General features: G+C 34.4%; 1 long non-coding RNA gene across 1 annotated transcript; it reads left to right on the top strand.

The window, feature by feature from the left end:
- The first annotated feature begins 223 nt into the window (after window positions 1-223).
- Window positions 224-17,315, top strand: LOC107940671 (uncharacterized). Its single transcript, XR_001695500.2, has 3 exons — window positions 224-547; window positions 654-751; window positions 17,128-17,315. It is a non-coding gene; the product is annotated as an uncharacterized lncRNA (long non-coding RNA).
- Window positions 17,316-22,503: the final 5,188 nt, after the last annotated feature.

Raw genomic sequence — 22,503 nt, 5'->3', positions numbered from 1 at the left:
ACCAACAAAAATTGTGCACACTTATTTGATGGCTTGCATGAATTGTTTGATATAAATTTTTATATATAATTAAATATTAAAACACTTATCTATTGGAATCTAATATGGCCTATATTATAAATTAAACTAATCAAGATAATTACTAATTTTTGTTATAAATTTTTTTATAAGAATTTCTTTACTTGACTTCATTTGGTGATTTGGACTTGAAATTTGGCACGTGGGCTTAGATGGCGTAGTTGTGTGAGTTTTAAAGTAAAGAAAGAAGAGAAACCAACTCCCATCTGCCTCCTACAAGCAGCTTTTGACCAGCCCCTTTCTACATGGGTTCTCTTCATTTTTCATGTTTTCTCTTTGAGATTTTTGAAGAAACTCAACACCTAACCTTGATTCTTGATAAAATCACTTAGAAAACTATCTTCTACACTCATTTCCTCCATCATCTTTATCAAATTTCAAAAAGGCCATCATCTTTATCAAATTTCAAAAAGGATTTATGGGTTTATGAGAGAGAAAATGTAAGCTAGAAAGAGATAGCTTCATTAAGGTAAGATATGGTGAATTCATCTCTCCTAGTTTATTATTTGATTTTATTTGTTGAATATAAGTTTTGTAGTTTGGATATTGAGTTTTGAAATAATTTTGTGTGTAAGGAAAATGAGGAAATGTTTCAGTTTTGGATTTCCTAGCAAGGATGAGGATCGAAACAAGTGTTTGAAAGCTTGATTTTGTGTTTAAGAGCGTCCAAAAGGTAAGTGCCTTTGGACTTTCATGCTTTTCCTTAGAAAAGATTAAGTATGAATTAAAAGATTTAGTTAATAATTTAAGATAAGTGTATGGAATATGAAACCATTGTTTAAGGTATTTAAATTAGTTAATAAAACATGCTAAGTGTATTGCTATTAAGGTTTTGTTAAACTAGTGGAAGTTAGTTGTGAAAATAATATAAAACCTTAAATATCATGGTGTCACTAGAGAAGAGTGATATGGTGGAATAAACATAATTGTTTTTTAAGGTAATTAATTATTCAAATGATTGAGTAAAAATCATGAATGTGTGTTAAATGACTATTATCTTAAATAACAAAATTGGAAAGAAATTATGCATCATAAGGCTTAAATGTGAATAATGTTGATGTCCAATAAGAGGCAATAAATGCCTTGTCTCAATACGACTATGACAAACACATGCAGACATGTACATGAATGAGTATTGGTGATGAAGCTGTTGGATCTAGTGTCATAAGTGTACTATATTCATTTGTACATTTGTAATTTTTTCGAACAGATTGGTTAATAAAATTATTATATGAATTACATTAATACCATTTGTATATTGTTCTCAATGATTTTTGTATCCAGGGTAAAATGGAAGCAAATATTGGCTCACTAGTTGTCTAATGTTTAACTAATACTAAGTGGTATTACGTGGTCAGATCATAATACAAAAAGATAACTTATATTAGTAGACATATATAAACATATCCTTAGTTTAATCGGAAATGAGTAAACTGATTGAAAGACTACTATGTCATCTATCGAGTCCACTTAGGGAGATGCTTTATCTTGGGCATTGGAGCAGATGACTCCTAGAAGATAGAGAAATATATGTGATTGATTGGACTGACAATACATTGGATTGGACCCAAGTAGAATAGATTCTAAATCCATTTATGGATTTATTCACTTGTGACGTTCATAGTGTAACACCCCGAACCCGAAACCGACACCGGAGTCGAACACGAGGTGTTAACTGGCTTTAACCCCTTACAAAATTTATTTTCCAGACACTGCCCAATCTGTGTACTAGTCGTTTTAAAAATCATATCTTGAGTTTCGTAACTCGAAAATCAGTTTCGTAATTTTTCCCCGAAACTAGACTCATGTGCCCATCTATGTATTTTTTTCTAGAATTTTTGGTCAGGCCAATTAGTACAGTTTATTAGTCAAAGTCTCCCAAGTTGCAGGGGTCGACTACACTGACCTTTGCCCATTACGACTTGGATATCTCCCTGCACGGGGCTCCAATACTGATGCCGTTTGTTTCTATGAAAACAAGACTCAGAGAGGAATCTGTACATATATGGTACGACCCCTAATTATCTCTGGTTAATTTTTAATGAAATTCCAAAGTCGGAGCAGGGAATCCAGAAACCGTTCTGGCCCTGTCCCACAAAAATCTGATTATCTCTTAATATACTGCCCATATGATCTTTTCGTTACTTCCTCATGAAAGCAGACTCATCGAGCTTCGATTACATAATTTATTCATCAATTAATTCCACTCCTACTATTTTTAGTGATTTTTCAATCTCATGACACTGCTGCTGCCAGCATCTGTTACGAAAGTAACTAGGTCCATTTCATGCCTACCCTTGATCCAACTCAATCGAACATTCGTGCCATTTTCGCATGGCTTAAAGTTTACATGCCAAAATTCAAACACAACGTAATAGCTTATACATGCCAAAATGTTCTTCTAAGCCAACTAAGAAGAAAATACCAAAACTTGCTATCCGGTGTGATGACTTCGATGACGGCCCGACCCCGCAAAAATAGATGAGTCCAAGCAACCTATAATGGGTGACAAGGAAACACCGGGTGAGTTTATAACTCAGTAAGTCATAAGCAATGCACTACTATACATCAATAACATTATCACAAGAGGAAACAAAATGGAATGAGACAATTTACTCCATCCATACCGAACCATACCATAGTTCCTCCAACCTATCGATTCAATTTCATACCAATTTATGCATTCACAATCCACATACTCATCAATAGGATATTCGAGGCATTTTCATAAATCATTTTATTTTCGTTACAAACATACAACTAAACGGCCTTTCACCCATTCTATGATAATTTTTATGTACGTGACTTCAAGTATATTTGTCACATAGGTTCAACTTACCGAGCTCAACACCAAGTATAAGCATAGCACATATTAGCCATGTACTCATGACACTTACCCGATCCGCTGTCCGCGATCGACTCAATAGTGTCGCACACATAGTGTCCATAATGATTCACGAATGTATTTTGAGCCCGCACACTCAGTGCTATATAATCAACTCGCACACTTAGTGCTACGTAATCAAATCGCACACTTAGTGCTACATAGTCAACCTCGCACACTTAGTGCCGCATGTTCAATTCGCACACTTAGTGCATCATATTCATTTCGCACACTTAGTGCAACATAGTCGAATCGCACACTTAGTGCTGTACAATTTAATCCCGCGCACTTAGCGCCAATCTCATGGTCATAAATGGTTATCCCGCACGTTTAGTGCCGAGATCAACAACTCAATACATCTTACCTCTTTTCTTTCATTCAACAATTTCATCATCACATACGTACACGCATATATATATATGTATATTTATTCATTCCATTCAGCATCAATCCATAACGTTATGACCATTGAAATAATACCAACTACATGCTTAATGACTTACCTCGTGTTGGGTAAGACGGTTCCAACTCGGCTACTCGATAACCTTTTCTTTGCCTTTGCTCGATTCACCTCCTTTAACTCCTTGAGCTAAATCAATAATTTAACTAGTTTAACCACCTTGCTAAATATTTACAATCCAATTTCACATGTATATGTATGTTAGTATATTTGGCCAATAGCCTCATGCAACTACCAAAGCCGAATCAACTAAATATACTTATGAATATATATATATATATCATCATCGAAATCACCTAAGCTTAGACATCAATTTTTAATTCCAAGCAAGTTGCCGAATGCAACCTTACTAAATTTTCATGGATTCAATATACCATTACCATGGAATCAACAACCAAAAATTCATAGACAATTTAGGAAAATCACATTACAAATCTCAAATTCAAGCAAAGACCATGGCCGAAATGCATGTATACATGTACAATGTCAACTATAACATCATTTAAACACCTAATTTCATCTCATGAACACTTAATCGAGTTTTCCTAATCTAGCATATTTTCACATCTATTTGTAACATCATGTAAGTCCACATATAACTACATTTCTTAAGTCCCACATCTTAATGCCCATTACAGCCACTCCCCTAGTCTAAATCTAGCAATTGGCAACACCACCTTTCCACTATGTTAGCCGAATACTCATTCTCTTCCTAGTCTTAAGTTCGGCACCTCCAACAAAATAGCTTAACAATTTTCAACTTTCATGCTAACATAACAAGCAACTTAACACAACCATATAACTAGCATGCTAATAGCATCAAGGTATCAACTAGCTTTTATTTTTAAACTCCTTAGCCGAATCCTAACTCTCCAACAACCCCAAATCCAACCATGGAATAGATAGAATCTAGACTCATCACCCCAAAGGTAGGGTAAGCTTCCAAAAATATCATTGAACATACCTTGGTCTAAAGGACCACCTTGGCCGAATCTTGCTTCCTCTTCTTCCTCTAGTTAGAACAATTGCAAAAGAAAGAAAATATGAACACTCCTTCTTCCCTCCTTATTAAGCATTCAAACTCCCTCATTTTTCATGCCACAACATCAAACACTCTCCCTAGGCACAAGCAATGGCCGAATTCCTTCCAAGTTCTTTTCTCCCCTTCTTTTTCTTGGTTTTTCGGCTAGGAGATGGCAAGTATGACACCCATTTTTTTTTGTTCCCTTTTCTATTATTATCCCCATCATTTGTTCACCAAAGAAACATATTAAATTAGAATGAGTGGAGCATTATCACTCCTTGGCCGGCCACCATGAATTTTATGGGCAAATTGACATGCAAAGCCATGCTTCCTCAACCTATTATTAATTAATCCTTATAATTCATCTATCATCTTTCCTAACTTCGTCAACTAGGTCCTTTTTGAATGAATTCACAATCCTAATGCTAATATTAAGCATTTAATTTCTCATATATTCACTGTCACACAACAATTTATGCAATTAAAACACGAAAATAAATTTTTGGCTCGGTAATGTGGTCTCGAAACCACATTCCGACCAGGGTCTAATTTGGGTTGTCACACATAGTGTAGCATACCTTAATCCTGAGTGGATGATGGACTATGTATGCATGACTCATATACTTTCATGTTAGTAAAAGCCAAAGTTCAAATAGATAAGAAACCGAAAGTTTGTGTGTTGGGTATACAACTTTTTTAGTATGTAGCATAATTCACAATAGTGAAATTCATAGCCTAACTAATGGTAAATGATATGCTATCATCGTCATTACATGATAGATAAAAGGTAAATATTGCCACAGGTTGTATGTCTTTGTGATAGGTGACTTGATTACTATTTGATAGCAATTGAATTTTCATGAAGGAAGATGTAACGATTACCATTAGATAACCTATGGTGGTAACATACTTATGACAAGGTAATTGGAGAAGTACTGATTGAGTAACTTTCATAATGGTATGTCACTAGGGAGAGCTTAGTCACGATACCATAGTGGAATTGCTTCGTGACTGAATGAGTTTATAATTAATAAGAGAAAAACTGGAACTTAATGATAAATCATTTGAGCACTAATCACATATGTCCAATTGGTCCCTCCACTAGCTTGTTGAAACTAGAAATGAATTGCATGTTAAATCAAATGAACAAAAATGGATAGAAATGATAAAGTTAGAGAAATAAGTTACATTCGAAAATTAATGTGGTTTCTCACTAAAGTATGGAAATGATTTGAGAATTAATATATGTTTTTTTGAATTAATTAATTATTTAATTAATTGAAGATCAAAAATAAAATTAAACTAATTGGTCATTGTGAATATATTGGATGTAGAAAAATTAAATATATTTTCTTATAGGTTCTTTTACGATAAAGTTGTCATGATTTTAATGAAATTAGAGTTGAGTTGAGAAAATTTTTTAATTGAGAAATTAATTATTTAAATTAATTTTGTAAATAATATTTATTTAAGGAAATAGAAAAAACATGTACTAGGTTAGATTACATTATAATGTATGGGTTAAAAGCCCAAGAAGCACATATAATTAGACCTAGTATAGGAGAGGCCAAATTCCCTCTTCATGGAAACAAAAGGACTAAAAACTCTAGTATTTTTACCTAAGGTTGTCCTCCCTCTCTCCTAAATATTAGGGAGCTAGGGTTTTTTTTTTCTATTAAATTAATGTTATTTGGGTTCTACTAATTCAATAAGGATTCTTCCAACTCTCACTATTAATAGATGCTACTGGCAGGTTTCAAAATACACCCAAAAAATTAGAGAAACACAAGTCTCTCATAAGTTTTCAATATTGTTATTCTGCTAGAAAGTAGTGGAAATTTATTTTCTAGAATAAATTCTATTTTCTAGGAATAACAATTCTACCAGTTTTTATTTGTAAAAGTTTCAAAATGATCTCGGTTTAGTTTCGAACTTGTTTAAGGGCTTTGGTAAGCCCGATTGAGACGTAGTTTTGTTTGTAATGCATGTTAAATATAGATTTAACTTATTTAAATGAAATTATTGAATATTATTGAGTAATTTGTATACAAATATTTCTATTTATTGTTGTGACATCCTGTAGCTCGGGGTCTGACGACTATACTGGGTATGGGGTGTTACACTATGTGAGAGAAAGTTTTACTTTCCCACTAAAATTTTAAAAAAAAATTTTTTGTTTTGTGTTTGATTCGAAAGTGTTCGAACCCATATTCGAAAGTGTTCGGGTCCACACTTGAAGTAGTTTTGTGGTGTGAGAATAGCAGAAAAGGTCGTTTGGTTGAAAGTCAAGAATGTCTAGGATCCCTCTAGCCCAAAACATATGTGAGATTTTAGGAAAAAGTTTATTACTATAAATATCACAAACCGATTTGATTTTCAAAGTTTTATTTTTCACTGTGCAAGAAAACCATTTTCGAACTAGATTTTTTCCAACAGAAGTAGGAAATAAACATTGAAACATTATAAATTGGCAATAAGATGGCTAGTTAGAACTTGGAAATGTGATCCTAGTAATATGAAGGAAAATTGTTATAATAAGAGTGCCTAAGTAAACATGGTTGCAATTGAATTTGTTTAATGTTAAAAAGTGTTAAATGTCCTAGTAACTTAGGGTGGGTTTGGATGGGCGGTGTGTTTACCTGTGGTTAGTGTAAAAACAATAGTGGAGGTGAGATTAAATACTGTACCGATGCTATAGTGTGAGACAAAAAGTAAACTAAACGCACCGCACCTCCCATCCAAATCCACCCTTAGTCAAATAGCTAGGACACGTTTGACATGCTAATAGGATTTATGCATGCGTATGATAGGAAATGCAGTTTCGATTGTATTTAAAGCCTTAGGGTGTAACACTCTTGTGCATTATGGATGCATTACTTCAGTCTTTGGATGTAAGCACTTTGATGTGTTATCTTAAAGTGGTCGGTTGTCTAGTCCTGAGTATCTGATCTTGAATTTTCTATGCTTACTAAGAGTGAGATATCAAAAGATTGTACTACTAATATTTATACATGAATAATTACTACTATTGGTGGGATGGAAAAATGGTATAGATTAAGTAAACATATCACATCCCAAATCTGGCAGATCCGAGAGAAAGGCGTATAGTGGTGCATGTTATTTGTTTTGGTGCACCTAGGTGATAATTCGTCAATATATAAGTTTTTGGCAAATTGATGATTGATGCATAGAGTATCTGTCGTAGAATTATTTAAAGAGTTTATATCAGGTTATTTTGCTATTTAAGAAAAGATTAGAACAAGTGAAAAGTATGCCTGGTAAGAGTTACCACCATATGCATAGTACTTCCAATTTGCTTGAGCACTATGCTAGTTGGTTTTTTAATGTGATCTGGTTAGGGTCCAACTAAATTCATTGGTCAAGTAAAAATTGTACTGGATCCTCATTTATATTTCCCTTGGGTTCTATAGGCCAATTATAAGGAAAAATTCTGGATACAACCAACACTTGTCGACTTTCAATTAAGGGAAGCTGGATATATATAAATAGTGAGAAAGGTTCGTTAGGTTGGTTTTCTTTTTTTAGTACTACCCTCTGGTTCTTTTTCTCAACTTATAAATGTTCTTCCTCTTTATTTAAATTGGAAGCTAAGGTTTTGATGGAATGAGTGGATGATCCACATCTTGGTGAGTCTGATAGCTTTGTATGTTAAGTTTTTGAAAGAATAAGGGTAGTAAAAAGCATTTGAATAGTGAGTTGTGAATAAGGGACCTTGCATGGAGTTTTTCTATAATTGAGATGCTAGTCATTTGTCTATAAATGAGTTTTAATGATGGTTCCATATTCTTTAAGTACTTGATGCTGTTGGTTCGAGAGGGATGTTCAAGTTTTGGAACTTCAAGCTATAGTCTAGGTGAGTTTCTATCCTAACTCCTACATGTGAACAATACAAATAGAAATATAAAAAGAGAACCTTTCAGACAATTGGTAAGTGTGTATACAAAGTATTGAAAAGGTTGTTCATGTGTAATGAATATAATGATGTTATGTGTGAGATACTGTTTGAATAAGAAGTTAAATGGTAAGTAAGTGAAATATGATATGAGAAGGTATGAATTAGTCAAGTATGTGAATAAAATCCGTGTAAGTAACTTCAGAGTGAAAACCTCTCTTTGTAATGCATCTAGTAAGGTAAACACATTACTACTAGACTGGTATTTTACAAAATGAAGGTATGTAACACCCTAGTTTTGGTGGATTCAAGGCTGGTGCGTAGTTTTGAAATAGTCTATTTGGCGAAGTGGTATCCATCTGATAGTTTCCTTTAGAGCATAGAATGGGTGTGTTCTTAACAATGTTTAAGTCGAGGATGGTTTAATGACAGATCATTATGTTGGTTGGAATGAGATAACAACCAAGTGGAGAGATGATTCTAAAAGGAGTACTTGCCAAAGGCGTAGTTCGCCATGTTATTAGGGTGACTGTGCTAGCTGCATTATAAGTGTAGTAATTAGGGACCCTCTAGTTAGGGTAACCATATATTGTCTATATTTGATTCTTATTTATATTTTCATTTACTACTGTAAACCACTAATGACGATTTTTTTAAAGAGTGTGACATGTGTCAAGTTTTACTAAGGGAATATTGGTCTTATTTGTAATTATATATTAGTTAAATGGGTTTGATAAAAGGGAGTTTTCCCTTCTTCCTCCCATTAGGATGTTGCTATAGGCTTATTTTGAAAGTTGAATACAATTTGTTATCTTTGAGCTGGAACTGAAGATAATATCTTAAGTAGGATATTTTATCATATCCTGGGTGAGTATTTCAGTTATGCATGAGGAATCCCGAAGAGTAAGTTTTGTTAACTTTGGTGAATAGTAAGATTAAAGAAAAAGGGGCTTTGTATGGGGTTGTTAATGTTTGAGAAGAAGATACTAAAATACATGTGAATGGGTTTTGATGATGTTTCTATGTTCTTTGAGCAATGATTGCTGCTGATTGCAAGTCCGGTGCTTGAATCTGGCGTTCAAGTTGTTGTAAGTGAGTTTTCAAGTGACTCTTTGCTATGACCGTTGCATGCATCTTGTTCATATTAAAATATATCTATGAACATGATCAAAATGCAAATTGAAAAACATGACAAGTACATAAATAAGGTAACATGTATAAGATTGTAAGAATAAAGTTAGGTCATGAATAATTGATATTAATATAATTATTAAGTATAATTCGGGAACTAAAAGTAAGAAGTTATTTGGCATATGAACAAGTTTGGGTAAGTGAACACCATGGTTAAGTTCTCCTTGTGGAGTAGTTATTGCTGATCAGATTGGCAAGTCACAACATGAATGGAACAAAACGAAAGACCATGTTGTTTTGACCCATGACATCTTTTGACTGGAAAAAACTCATGGCATAGCCTTCAGTAATTCATGACTGAATTTGTCGATCACGATACATGATATGTGTGCAAGTCCATGACGATGAATCCTATGACAGCAAAGAAAATAAAATGATATAATAGGAATGATTCATGGCATAGTGATACGAGTCACAAAAGCCCAAATTCTTGAAGGCGAGGCCCAATAAGCAAATTCCCAGCCCAATCAAGAAATCCATCCATACTTAGTTGAAAATTAGGCCAAATTGTCAAAGTGGCCCAAGTTGTAAAGTTTTATTTTTATTTTTATTTATTTATTTATTTATTTACTTAGTTTAAATTTTTATGTCAATATTCAGTCCAAGAGTCCCAGATAAAATGACCTTTGACCGAATTTTCATATTAAAATAATTAGGAGTTTTTTTATTTTAGTTTTCTAATTAGATTAGGACTAGTTATAAGGCCTATTTAAAGGCATGGCTGTCCACCTTGTTAAACACTTATCATTATTATTAAAATTTCAGATTTGTTGAGAGCAAAATTTTCTTTGAGTTTTCTCTAAGATTTCTCTCTTGAGTTTTCTTTAGAAGTTGTTTTAACAATCTTTTGATTGTGGGAGCCATCTTCAACCTTCTTCTTGCCATTGATATTCTTTGGAGGGGAGATTAGAGCCGTTTGAAGGGAGTTGTGAGATCTTTCGAGATTTCAAGGCTTCTTAGGACTTATCTTTTAATTTCTTACTGTCAATTCTTTCTTTATTTCTACTTGTGCTCAATCATTATCTAATTTATTTTCTGTTCTTATTGTGTTTTCAGCCTTTTTCTATCTTAAGGAATCAGCCCAAAAATCCCCAATTTCTAGGGTTTTTCCATACTCTTTTTGGGTGAAATTAGATTGTCGAAATTTGGGAAAAACTATCTTAGTGTTCAATTGGGCAGAATCACAATCTCCTTGAGGGTTTCAAGAACCCTAACACTTATTTCTATTCTCAATTTGATTCTTTGCTGATTTGGGGATTTTATTTCAGATTTGGAAATTCAAAGTTCTAATCTTTTAATTTTTCTATTTCGTTTCGGATCTGATTGTTTAGGGTTTTCGTAGGAGTTTCCCGTGACTTGGCAACTCGATCTTGGTTCGCGCGCAACCCTGAATCATTTGGTATCAGATTTTGGGCGTTTTGGGTGTTCTTGGTTGATTTCTAAACTGATCTCTATTTTTTAAAGCACAAACAGAAGTTTTACCCAGAAAAATTGTTCAAAAAAAATTCATTTGAGTGGGTAAACGTTGTCCGATTGATCTGAAATTTTACATACATGTTTTTGGCACTGTGATTGAATATAAAAAAAATTATTTCTGCAAAAAAATCAGTCAAAAAAGTCAAAATAATAAAAAAATACGAAATTCAATAAATATTTAAAAAAAGATTCAGAGGGTTGAATTTGGTGCCCAAAATTTCCAGATCAAAAATTCAATATATAAGGACACTCCAGATTTAATTTCGTGATTTTTGGAGATCGGGAACACCTCGAACGAAGTTGTCAAGTTACTCCGCAGTTTTTCGGGTTTTCTATTTTCAGCAATTTTTTTTGATTCTTAGCTGTAGGTTTTCATTTGTTTGCTTTTTATTCTCCTTTTACAATATCTAACACCTTCTTGTTTCTTGTGTTAGTAGGATTTAAACGTGTGCACAATCCTTCCTCGGTGCAACACGAATCACTTGGTGTCTCGTCAGTTTTTGGCATCCTAGTGCAAATTAGGATTCTTTGGTAGTTTGGTTCACACTCTCTAATTGGTTGATATAAACTCTGATAAAGAACTCACAAGATTGAATTCGACCTCATTGAGAATTTGATTTTTCTTTTTGAGTGATTAATGGTGAGGTTTGCTAACTTTTATTTTTGAGTGTTGAGTGTTTATTTTTTACAGTTTTGAAGATGTCTAAAGGTGATAATAATGATGCACTTATGAAAGTCCAACAACAGTTAGACAGACATACTGCTGCAATCACACAAATAAATGCTACACTTCAAGCATTGAATACTACTTTGAATGAGGTACGAGTGAATCAAAAACATCAATATCGAGATCCAATTAAGGAAGATAGGGATAACCAGCCCCATAGGTGCAGCCCTCAACGTGTCCCTAGAATGGATGATGATTTTCATGATCGTGGACAATCATCTTTGGCAAAACCAAAGAGCGAGCAGCAACGAGAACATCTCTTTCATACTCGCTGCCATGTACAAGGTAAGCTTTGTAGAGTTATTATTGATGGTGAAAGTTGCTCAAACATAGCCAGCACGACGATGGTGGAAAAGCTTTGCTTAACCACTACCAAGCATCCACAACCTTATCAACTACAAGGGCTTAGCAACGAAGGCCAATTTAGGGTCACTCAACAAGTACGCATCGCCTTTTCTATCGGTAAGTATCAAGACGAAGTTGTGTGCGACGTAATGCCTATTCAAGCCTGCCATTTGTTGCTAGGAGAACCGTGGCAACTGGATCGAAAAGTCACTCACGATGGTCGTACCAATAGGTATTCTTTCAAGCATCAAGGAAAGAAACTCACCTTAGTGCCGCTCACTCTGGAACAAGTCCATGAGGACCAAATCAAACTGAAAATTCTGTTAAAACAAGTGAGGAAAAAGAAAAAGAGAATGAAAAAGAGCAAAAAGAGATTGAGAGTGAAAAAGAAATTGAAAAAAGAAGAGAAAATGAATTAGAAAAAGAAACAAAAGAAAAAGACGTGGAAAGGGTAGTGAGGAATGTTTCCACTAACCAAGATATGAATTTTTCTTGTGTTGCTACTTTTCAGGTTCCCGAAAGATCGAAAGATAACTTTCAACTTCAATACCTCTCAAATGAAAGACGCTTTCATACGATCAACTTAGGCAAAGATGAAATCACACTACATGATCCCGAAGGTAAGCGAGGTAAGAAAATTTTAGAAACCGAGTCCAGTGCAGATTTGAAAATTATTGATAAAACTTTTGGTGACTTAGTTCTTAAAAGATCCCCTCATTTTGATCCGATTAATTGTTACTCTTCGATTGTGGTTGATAAAGTCATTACGAAAAGAAGCGTGATTTGTTATTCTCTTGATTTACCTTGTGTAAAATCCTTGAATTTGTCCAAATCTGTTTTGGAGAATAAGGTAACGAAATTTTCCAAATTTGTTTTCAATTTATATTCGTGCCTTAAACAGTTTATGTGGTTGTACATGAAGTTTGAGTTCCATTTGACAAACGTTAACTCAACAACGAAGATTCGACTACACTATGCCCCCGATGAGCGAAGGTTTGTTTTAAATGAAAAAGGTAAAATCGACCCTCATTCTTCTGCTTATCGAGGTAAGATGCTTGAAACCTTTGAAACAGTTTTGTACTCCTCGGATAGTGATAAAGATTGTGTTGATGAACACTTAGATCGAAACGTGCTTGACTGTCCTATTTTATTTATTGATGATCTATCTGTTTTGATGGTTGATAAAAAGATTCTTGTTTTTGATAATGCATGTGTGAGTGAATCTATAGACCGTCGATTAATGCATGGTATGATTATGCAACTCTGTGAACCATGTGAATCTTTTCAAATACCTACTTGTGACGATTATGTTTACCATTTGATTTATTACTCGCAATTTATTCATGGTTTGTGGGAACAATGTGAGACGACTGAATGCCTTAAAACATGTCCATCTTTGTTTCAAATATTTGACGAGGCAGTGGTGAGTAAATTAGATTGTTTGCATGGTAATCTGAATCTGTCCATTCACATGCGTTATACCTGTTCTATTATGCTTATGATTGGACTACAAGCTTATTTCCGTTGCTATTTACTATCTCATGGCTATTCTTTTCAGTGGACTCAATTGCCATTAGTCCCGTTCGATAGAGGAAAGTCGAGTTCATTTGATTTTTCAGATTCGAGGACGAATCTTTTTGAGGAAGGGGGGAATGATACGAGTCACAAAAGCCCAAATTCTTGAAGGCGAGGCCCAATAAGCAAATTCCCAGCCCAATCAAGAAATCCATCCATACTTAGTTGAAAATTAGGCCAAATTGTCAAAGTGGCCCAAGTTGTAAAGTTTTATTTTTATTTTTATTTATTTATTTACTTAGTTTAAATTTTTATGTCAATATTCAGTCCAAGAATCCCAGATAAAATGACCTTTGACCGAATTTTCATATTAAAATAATTAGGAGTTTTTTTTATTTTAGTTTTCTAATTAGATTAGGACTAGTTATAAGGCCTATTTAAAGGCATGGCTGTCCACCTTGTTAAACACTTATCATTATTATTAAAATTTCAGATTTGTTGAGAGCAGAATTTTCTTTGAGTTTTCTCCAAGATTTCTCTCTTGAGTTTTCTTTAGAAGTTGTTTTAACAATCTTTTGATTGTGGGAACCATCTTCAACCTTCTTCTTGCCATTGATATTCTTTGGAGGGGAGATTAGAGCCATTTGAAGGGAGTTGTGAGATCTTTCGAGATTTCAAGGCTTCTTAGGACTTATCTTTTAATTTCTTACTGTCAATTCTTTCTTTATTTCTACTTGTGCTGAATCATTATCTAATCTATTTTCTGTTCTTATTGTGTTTTCAGCCTTTTTCTATCTTAAGGAATCAGCCCAAAAATCCCCAATTTCTAGGGTTTTTCCATACTCTTTTTGGGTGAAATTAGATTGTCGAAATTTGGGGAAAACTATCTTGGTGTTCAATTGGGCAGAATCACAATCTCCTTGAGGGTTTCAAGAACCCTAACACTTATTTCTATTCTCAATTTGATTCTTTGCTGATTTGGGGATTTTATTTCAGATCTAGAAATTCAAAGTTCTAATCTTTTAATTTTTCTATTTCATTTCGGATTTGATTGTTTAGGGTTTTCGTAGGAGTTTCCCGTGACTTGGCAACTCGATCTTGGTCCGCGCGCAACCCCGTATCACATAGCCTTCGACATAATAATCGAAATGGCATATCGCTATACATGTATGTTTACGCAAGACCATGAGGTCATGATCCATGGTAGTAAAAGAAATGATTGTATGTTCTGTTTAGCTTGAATGGTGTGATTTGTCATGAATGCCTGGTAAGATTTACATACCTGTATTTCTGGTAAGATGTAAAAGAGTCAAATAGTTTTATAATAAGTACAACTGAGTTAAAGTATTACTATGGTTTAGGTCAAGGGTTGAGTAAGATCTATGAAATAATAGAATAAGTTATCGAAAAGAACCGTGTAGTTGCAAGATGGTAAAGGTATTCACCAAGATGATCTGAAATGGTTAGATATATATTTGTAATCGTGTAAGATTTAAGGATCTGTCATTAAGAGTTGTCGATATTACAATGATTGGTTGAATCAAAATTATTTGGAATCTACCAAATCACAACTGTCTGGGGTTTAATGACCTTTCCTAAAATCATAAGAAATCTGGAAAATGGGTATTCTTAATATACATATCATTGAAGAAATGGACGTGAAATTCATTTGAATGGTCCAAGTAGTATCTTGTTAGTATCAATACGTGTGATATAGAATTAGAGTATGTTTGAGTGTCATTTTAAAGACATTTAGTTCAACGAAAGTATTCACCGAATACATATATATCCGCCCAAGGTAAATGTCAGTGAATAATTTTTGAAAAAAAAGAGTATGGCTTAAGGCATGTTGGAAGTGGATTATGAGGATATGTGTTGTTAAGAAATTATTATTGTGACAAAAATTTGTGAAAGGTTTGAAAGGATTTCTCAGTTAACTGGATAAGGAAGATTTAGTAGGATAATAGCATGATAACTAACATATAAGAGAAGGATGAGGTTGTGGTGGTAACTGTTGGAATTAATGATGCAAAAAAATGGTTGACATACAGGAGTTTATACAAAGTTGCTAAGTATCCATCAAGGCATTGTTATGATCTATATTTTGGTAATCGTGAAGAGTATATAGAAGATTGAAGAAGAGAGTATAACTATAAGAGATTAAATGAGTTTTAATTGCATGTTACGTTGCATATATATATGTATTATGTTGAAGTACATCTACATCAATGTGCCTAATATGTGAAGCATGAGTTCTAAGTGTTGTATGACTGGGGATCAGAAATGTCTGGTATGAATTATGTCAATGTTTGAGGGACTATGATGTAGGTCTGTGTCTAATCACCAAGGTGGTAAATAATTGACAAGCCCCAGAGGCGTATTCTAATGGATGACCCATGTGGCGGGTTCTGTATATAGCTATGACTGTTCAGTTTGGCTCTTAAATGTTGCATTGAAATTAGAATGATTCAAGATATCTATTGATTACATGGTAAGTGCAAGACCAAGTTAATATAGGATCGAAGGTGATGATATGAAGAGATGTAATTGGAATATCATTGAGAAGATGCTCTTAATATAAGTTAAAATTTAAATATTGGAATATCAATAAGTTGTAACTATGAAGATTAGCTTGGGTTGAACATAAGTCTACCAATTAAGTTCTGAATACCTTAGTGTGCAAAGGATATTGATAAAGGACCAAATAACTTAAGGAACAATGGAAGAGATAGTGGGATGGATGAATTCTCATTGAAAGAAAAAAATTGAAAAGGTTGTGTTTGATAACTGAAGAAAGGAATCTATCTGTAAATAGTGAAAGTGTCACATCCCAAGATCGGGGCTGAAAGTTTTGGTCGTACAAAGTGAGGGTTCGCTAGTCTATTTGGCGAGCTGGGGTTTGCCAATTTGTTTGAAGAACTGTGTTCGCAGGTCAAAGATATAGTCAGAATCAAATTAGGAAAAAAGAGGTTTAGTGTATCTACGAACACTTTACGTGCAAGTGACATCTTTCTTAAGTCAGATAGGGTATCCAAAGGTAACTAGGACTTTTAGGTCTATAAAATGACCCTAAGTCCTATGAAATTCTGCACTCAATATATGGTGTCAAAACCACTGTTCTAAAATTTTATTCGTAGCAATCAGGGTAAGTCTCTGTCTTGTTAAGGTTGATTGTCCTAAAAGCTAAGTTTGCTTGCATGTGTGAAATCCATATGTTCTGTTTAGTAATTTGTGTGTTTATTACGAACCAGTTGGACTATCTACCAATAAGGATAAGGGAAAAGCTAAAATTTTCTATGTTTTCGATGAGTGATCGGGGATTTTATGTGAGTATGTTTTCTGAAAAAACGTGTGAACTGGGTCTCGTAATCCCACCTGCAAACCCAGCATGTAAGACGGTTTCAAAACTATGTAATATACTATTTTCAAACTCTACTTTTAAAGCATAATCTGTTGGTTTTTGATTACTCACTGAGTTCAAATTGAACTCACTTACTCCTTTCTTGCTTCTCAGGTAAGTAGGTCATGGATAGCATTGGCGAGGTCGATGATCTGGCAAGACACCTGATTGGTTATTAGCGAACCTAGGAAATAAATGATAGGTTTAGAATTTTATTTAAACTGTTGATATAATTATTGAACAATTACTTAAATTGTACATTTAAAGTTGTGACCTATTTCAAAGTTTAATTTTTTATTATTCTGCGAACCGTTACTTGGAGCATGTTTTTATGCTAATAATAAATCAATGTTTCTCGTGCATGAGTACTATGTTCTTTTGATTTAATATTTGTGTACCCTTGTAACAATAGTTTTATGACATACGAAACCCTGTATGACACGATCCATATTTACATGTGTACCCTTGACTTTGTGAACCCTTACATGTGAGCGGACCCATGATTTATGCGAACCACACTTCAGTATGATAACCCGTGCATGCATGTTTTCCTTTGGTTGCAAAGCTTGTTAATTAGACAAACCACAAAGTATGAAAACCTAAGCATGCATGATATCTTTTGTGAAACATGTTGATCTGAAGTAGGTTTGTCTGTGGATCTTTTTGAAGGTTGTGAACTGTAGTTACCTTGCAAACTCATGACTTGTGTGAACTTTTGTGGAGTTTAGTCATCTGAACTTAAGTGCGAGCCTTTCTTTGATTATTTTGTAAACGCACATAGTTACTTCTCTATATATAATTTCCGCTGCTATCTTTTTATTTAAAATATTATTGTTATTCATAAGTAGTGTGCTGGAGGTTAGGTTGGGAATTAATGGAGAGTCTCTTTGGTGGCTAATGTGGCACACTAGATTTAGGTCAAATCTTCTCAGTCATGTTTGGGGTGTTACATTGATTGGTATCAGAACAAGGTTTAGACTCGTTGGAGCAGTGACCGCTAAGTGAATAGCTAGCTGAGTTTTTTTTGATAAACTAATTATTCGATAGGTAAGTTTTTAGGAAGTGACAAATTGTGTTCTCTAGAAAGTGGCGGAGTGTGTTCGCTAGAAAAGGCGAGGCAAGTCTACCAAGTTGGTAGGTGAAAATTGAAGTGCTTTGTGTACTTTTGCGTGATTATTTGTAAGGTAGTTTTGGGAACAACATCGCCTATGGTTCAACTATATCTTTTGTAGGATTACACCCTAGGCCATCCCTCTGCTATTTTCCAATTCTATAAGTAAGCTATGTGTTTTTGTTAAATGCGAACTATGTTCACAATTATAAATCTGTTCTTTGCGAACTGAGTTCGTGTATGTGTTTCTATTTAGTATGAAATGTGTTCGCAAGTATGCAAATCGAATATCTAGTAAGTGTGTAATGTCTTACCTAAACGTTGGTAGTTCTTGTACGTTTAGAATTAGCAAGAATACCTCATCGTAGAGTGAACACGAACTGTGTGAACAAAGCTGCTAACACCTTAAAAGGTGACCGGACTTTGGCTACGCAACCCCACTAAGAAATCATTTTGGAAAAAAGGTATAGAGCCATTGGTTCAGGTGATGATAGGAGCTTTTCAGCGAGCTGCTGGTGCTTATTCTGCACGTGTGATTTGTGGTTTACCATTAGAGCATGTGTGAGCTTTGGGTGGTAAAGAATTCTGTGGTGTCAGGGGAGCTGACCCCACTAAAGCTAAGTATTGGATCGAGGGTGTGGAGAAAATCTTAGAGCAGATGGATTGTTCTGACCATGAGAAGCTAGGTTGTGGCGTGTCACTATTCATCGATGAAGCTAATCGATGGTGGAACACCATGTAGCAAGGAATTGTTTCGGACCATATGACCTAGGGGTTCTTCTTGGCAACCTTTAAGAAGAATTTCTTGGACGAGCAATATTTGAAGGCTTACAAGCGAGAGCTCATCAATTTACAGCAAGGTGAATTTTCTGTGTCCGTGTATGAAGCTGAGTTCGTTCAGCTGAGCCAATATGCTCAAGTGATGGTCTCAGAAGAAAGGAATCACTGTTAGGGGTTCAGGTTTGGTCTGCATCGTGATATCTAACTATATTTGGTGACTCACGATACCGTGCACTTCAACGAGTTGGTGGAAAAAGTGAAAGCCATTGAAGACATCAAGGCGTCGCGAACTAATAAGCAAGCATCTGGGCGTGGGTCAAGAAGGGATCACAAATCATGAAAATCTTGAAAGATAGTCAATCAAAATTGTAGATATGATCAGTCATGATAGAAGGATACATGATAAAAAGGAGGGTTCGTACCAATTTGCAAGCTAGGTATACTACGAGCTCTGTGAGAGGAAGCATCATGGGGAGTGCTATAAGAAACCTGAGAGCTGCTTCAGGTGTGGCTCTAAGGACCACTTTATTAAGGATTGTCCAGAATGACAGGTGGGCTCGTAAGCTCAAACTGCGACCCCTACTCAAGTGCGACTGAGTGGTCATGGTCGAGGACGAGACAGAGGTGGCAAGATAAGGTCGGTTGGGTAGTAAACTCTAGCCCATACTGTTGCGACCCAAGGGGAAGAGTCAGGAGTCCTCGTACAAGTTTATGCTATAAAGGAACCTTAGAAGCAAGGTTCCACCTATGTCATCACAGGTACCTTCACTCTGCAAACTATAGTCAATAGAGTGTACCGTCGATGTCCACTAGAGGTTCAAGGTCAAGCATTTTATGCAAACCTAATAGAGCTACCATTCTATGGGTTCGACATAATCTTTGGAATGGATTGGTTTACTGAGCATAAGGCCATGATTGGTTTTTAGTAGAAGGAAGTTACTTTGTGAAGCAGCGAATGCAACAAAGTGGTTTTGGTAGGTGAGCGAGCTCAGTGTAACATAGTCTCAGCATTGAAGGCAGAGAAAATGTTAGGAAAAGACTATAAAGCCTATTTCAATTTTGTGATGGGCTGGTAGGATTTGGAGAGAGAGGTTCGTGAAGTGCGAACAATCTAATCCAAATGTATTCTTGATGAGCTACCTCGTTTACCACCAGATAGCGAGGTGGAGTTTGCCATTGTGCTGTACCTAGGAAATTCACCAGTGTCTTTCGCACCATATCGCATGGCACTCAAAGAACTTAGGGAGCTGAAAGCGCAAATCCAGGAGCTGCTAGAGAAAGGTTTCATTCGACTGAGCATATTGCTGTGGGGTTTTCTAGTTTTGCTTGTGAAGGAAAAGGATTGAAACATGAGGATGTGCATCGACTTCATGCAATTGAATAATTTAATGGTAAAAAAGTACCCTTTGCCAAGGATTCATGATTTGTTTGACTAGTTGTGAGGCGCCACTGTGTTTTCTAAGATCAATTTGTGATTCAGTTACTACCAACTCAAGGTGAAGGAGTCCGACGCGATGAAGATAACTTTTAGGACGAAGTATGGGCAGTATGAATTTTTTGTGATGCCTTTTGGGTTGACAAACGCACCGCTGCTTTCATGGGCCTGATGAATCAAGTGTTCCATGCATATCTGGATTGTTGCATTGTGGTGTTCAGTGAGGACATCCTGGTCTACTCACAAATCACAAGATGAGGATCTACAAGTCCATGTGGCTGAAACCTATGGCATGATATGATAAAATGAATACTAATGGTTATGCCTTTGGTAATATGTGAATCAGACTGGAAAATCATGGCATTAAATTTTGTATAATTCCATAAATATTATATTTTAATTTTTACGAGGATAAAATAAAAATATATTAAAGATTGATCTAGTAGTTTTCCCAAATTAATAGTTAATTAAGCCCTAAGGGCTAAATTGTAAAAGTCCAATCACTATAGGTTTTTAATTGGCCAAAGGTTTAAATACCTAAATATTAAATAGCCAAATGTCACAAATAGTAAATAAATCATTTTATAATATAATATAGTGGATGATGAGGTTTTTTCCCACTAATAAGGTTAATCGTAATAAAAGTAAACTTATTAAAGATTATGTTAATTAATTAATGTTAACTAATTTTTAATCAAGGTATAAAAGCATAATTATGTGGGAAAAAATATATCATCTTCCTCATTTATTCTTGTTGTCGTCTATAGAAGGAAAAACCTAAAAAAAATTCAAGTTCTTTTCCTGTCTTTTTTATGAATTTGGGGTTATGGGAGATTGATTTTGCTAGCATGTGTACCAATTTGTAAAATTATTAATGTTTCAGAAAGTTACCATTGTTGAGTTCTTGAAGAGTTAGGCTGGAAATTGATAGATTTTAAGCTTAGATTATGAAAAGGACTAGATTGTAAAGTTGATTTTTTATTGTTAACTTTGTTTCATTAGGGACCAAATTGAATGAATGTAAAACTTAACATAAAATTATTGTAGTAATAGAAAATATAAGGTCCCTAATTAGAGTATATGAAATTGACTTTTAATCCAAAATTAGAAATCAAAAGTTAAGCTTATCCGGAGTTCAAGAACTAAATTGAATAAAATAAAATGTGCGAAAATTGAAAATTAAAATTCTATAGGATATTGCATATCATAGTATAGTATAAGAATGTTTGGTATTTATTTTTATATAAAATAATTGTTTAGATCATAATCAAATCAAGGTGGAGTTAATCGGGGAAAAGTTAAAATTGCGAATGAGCCCCTAAAGTATCCACTTTGTTCACATTTTGAACAACTACGTTCATATGGAACATACTATCTTATTTTATATTATGTGTGAATTGTGTTTGATTTCATCTATATGGTTTAATATAATTAGAATTTAGTGAAATTGGCATGTCTGGCCTGTATGGACTGAATTGAAAAGTTATGTGAATATTGGCTATTATGAAATAGAATAGGGTGCAAATGTGAAATTTGATTGATTATAAGACTTGTAAATGAGATATGTAATCATTACAGGGATGGGTAATGTCATATATATGAAAATGATGTCTATGTAAACTTAGTAAAAGGTTAGGATACGTATGGTATGCCATTAGGTTTTAAGTGCCCTTGATCAGGGATTTTTTAGATTATAGCGAGCTCTAGCATTTGGTGCAGATTGTCAAATTATATATATATATCGTAGGTTTAGCCTAGATGAGTAACCTCAATATAATGTCAGCTTGTGTGAGTACCCTTGTTATAGTGTCTACTTGTGTGAGCAACTTTGATATATTGTCAGTTTGAGTGAGGAGCGTTATTATAATGTCAGCTTGTGTGAGCAACCTTGATATATTGTTAGCTTATGTTCAAAACTTATTCCTATGTATCTGAGCCCATTTTACTATAGTTCTATCAGACAATATTTAGTTGAATGGTAATGGAAACTTAAATGTGAATTGGAAATGATATGGTATAGGATTGATATCCAATATGTTATAGGGATATTATTTTCTTAATGTTCATGATATTTCTCATGATATGCAAGTATGACTAATCTATTGGTTGATAATGTTGATGTGTATCTAGATGTGACAATACATGCCAAGAATAACCACTTTTG

Source organism: Gossypium hirsutum, chromosome D13 (assembly GCF_007990345.1).
Source record: "Gossypium hirsutum isolate 1008001.06 chromosome D13, Gossypium_hirsutum_v2.1, whole genome shotgun sequence".
Lineage (NCBI taxonomy): Eukaryota > Viridiplantae > Streptophyta > Magnoliopsida > Malvales > Malvaceae > Gossypium > Gossypium hirsutum.
The sequence above is the reverse complement of the archived record's forward strand: the minus strand, read 5'-3'. Positions and strand labels throughout refer to the sequence as shown.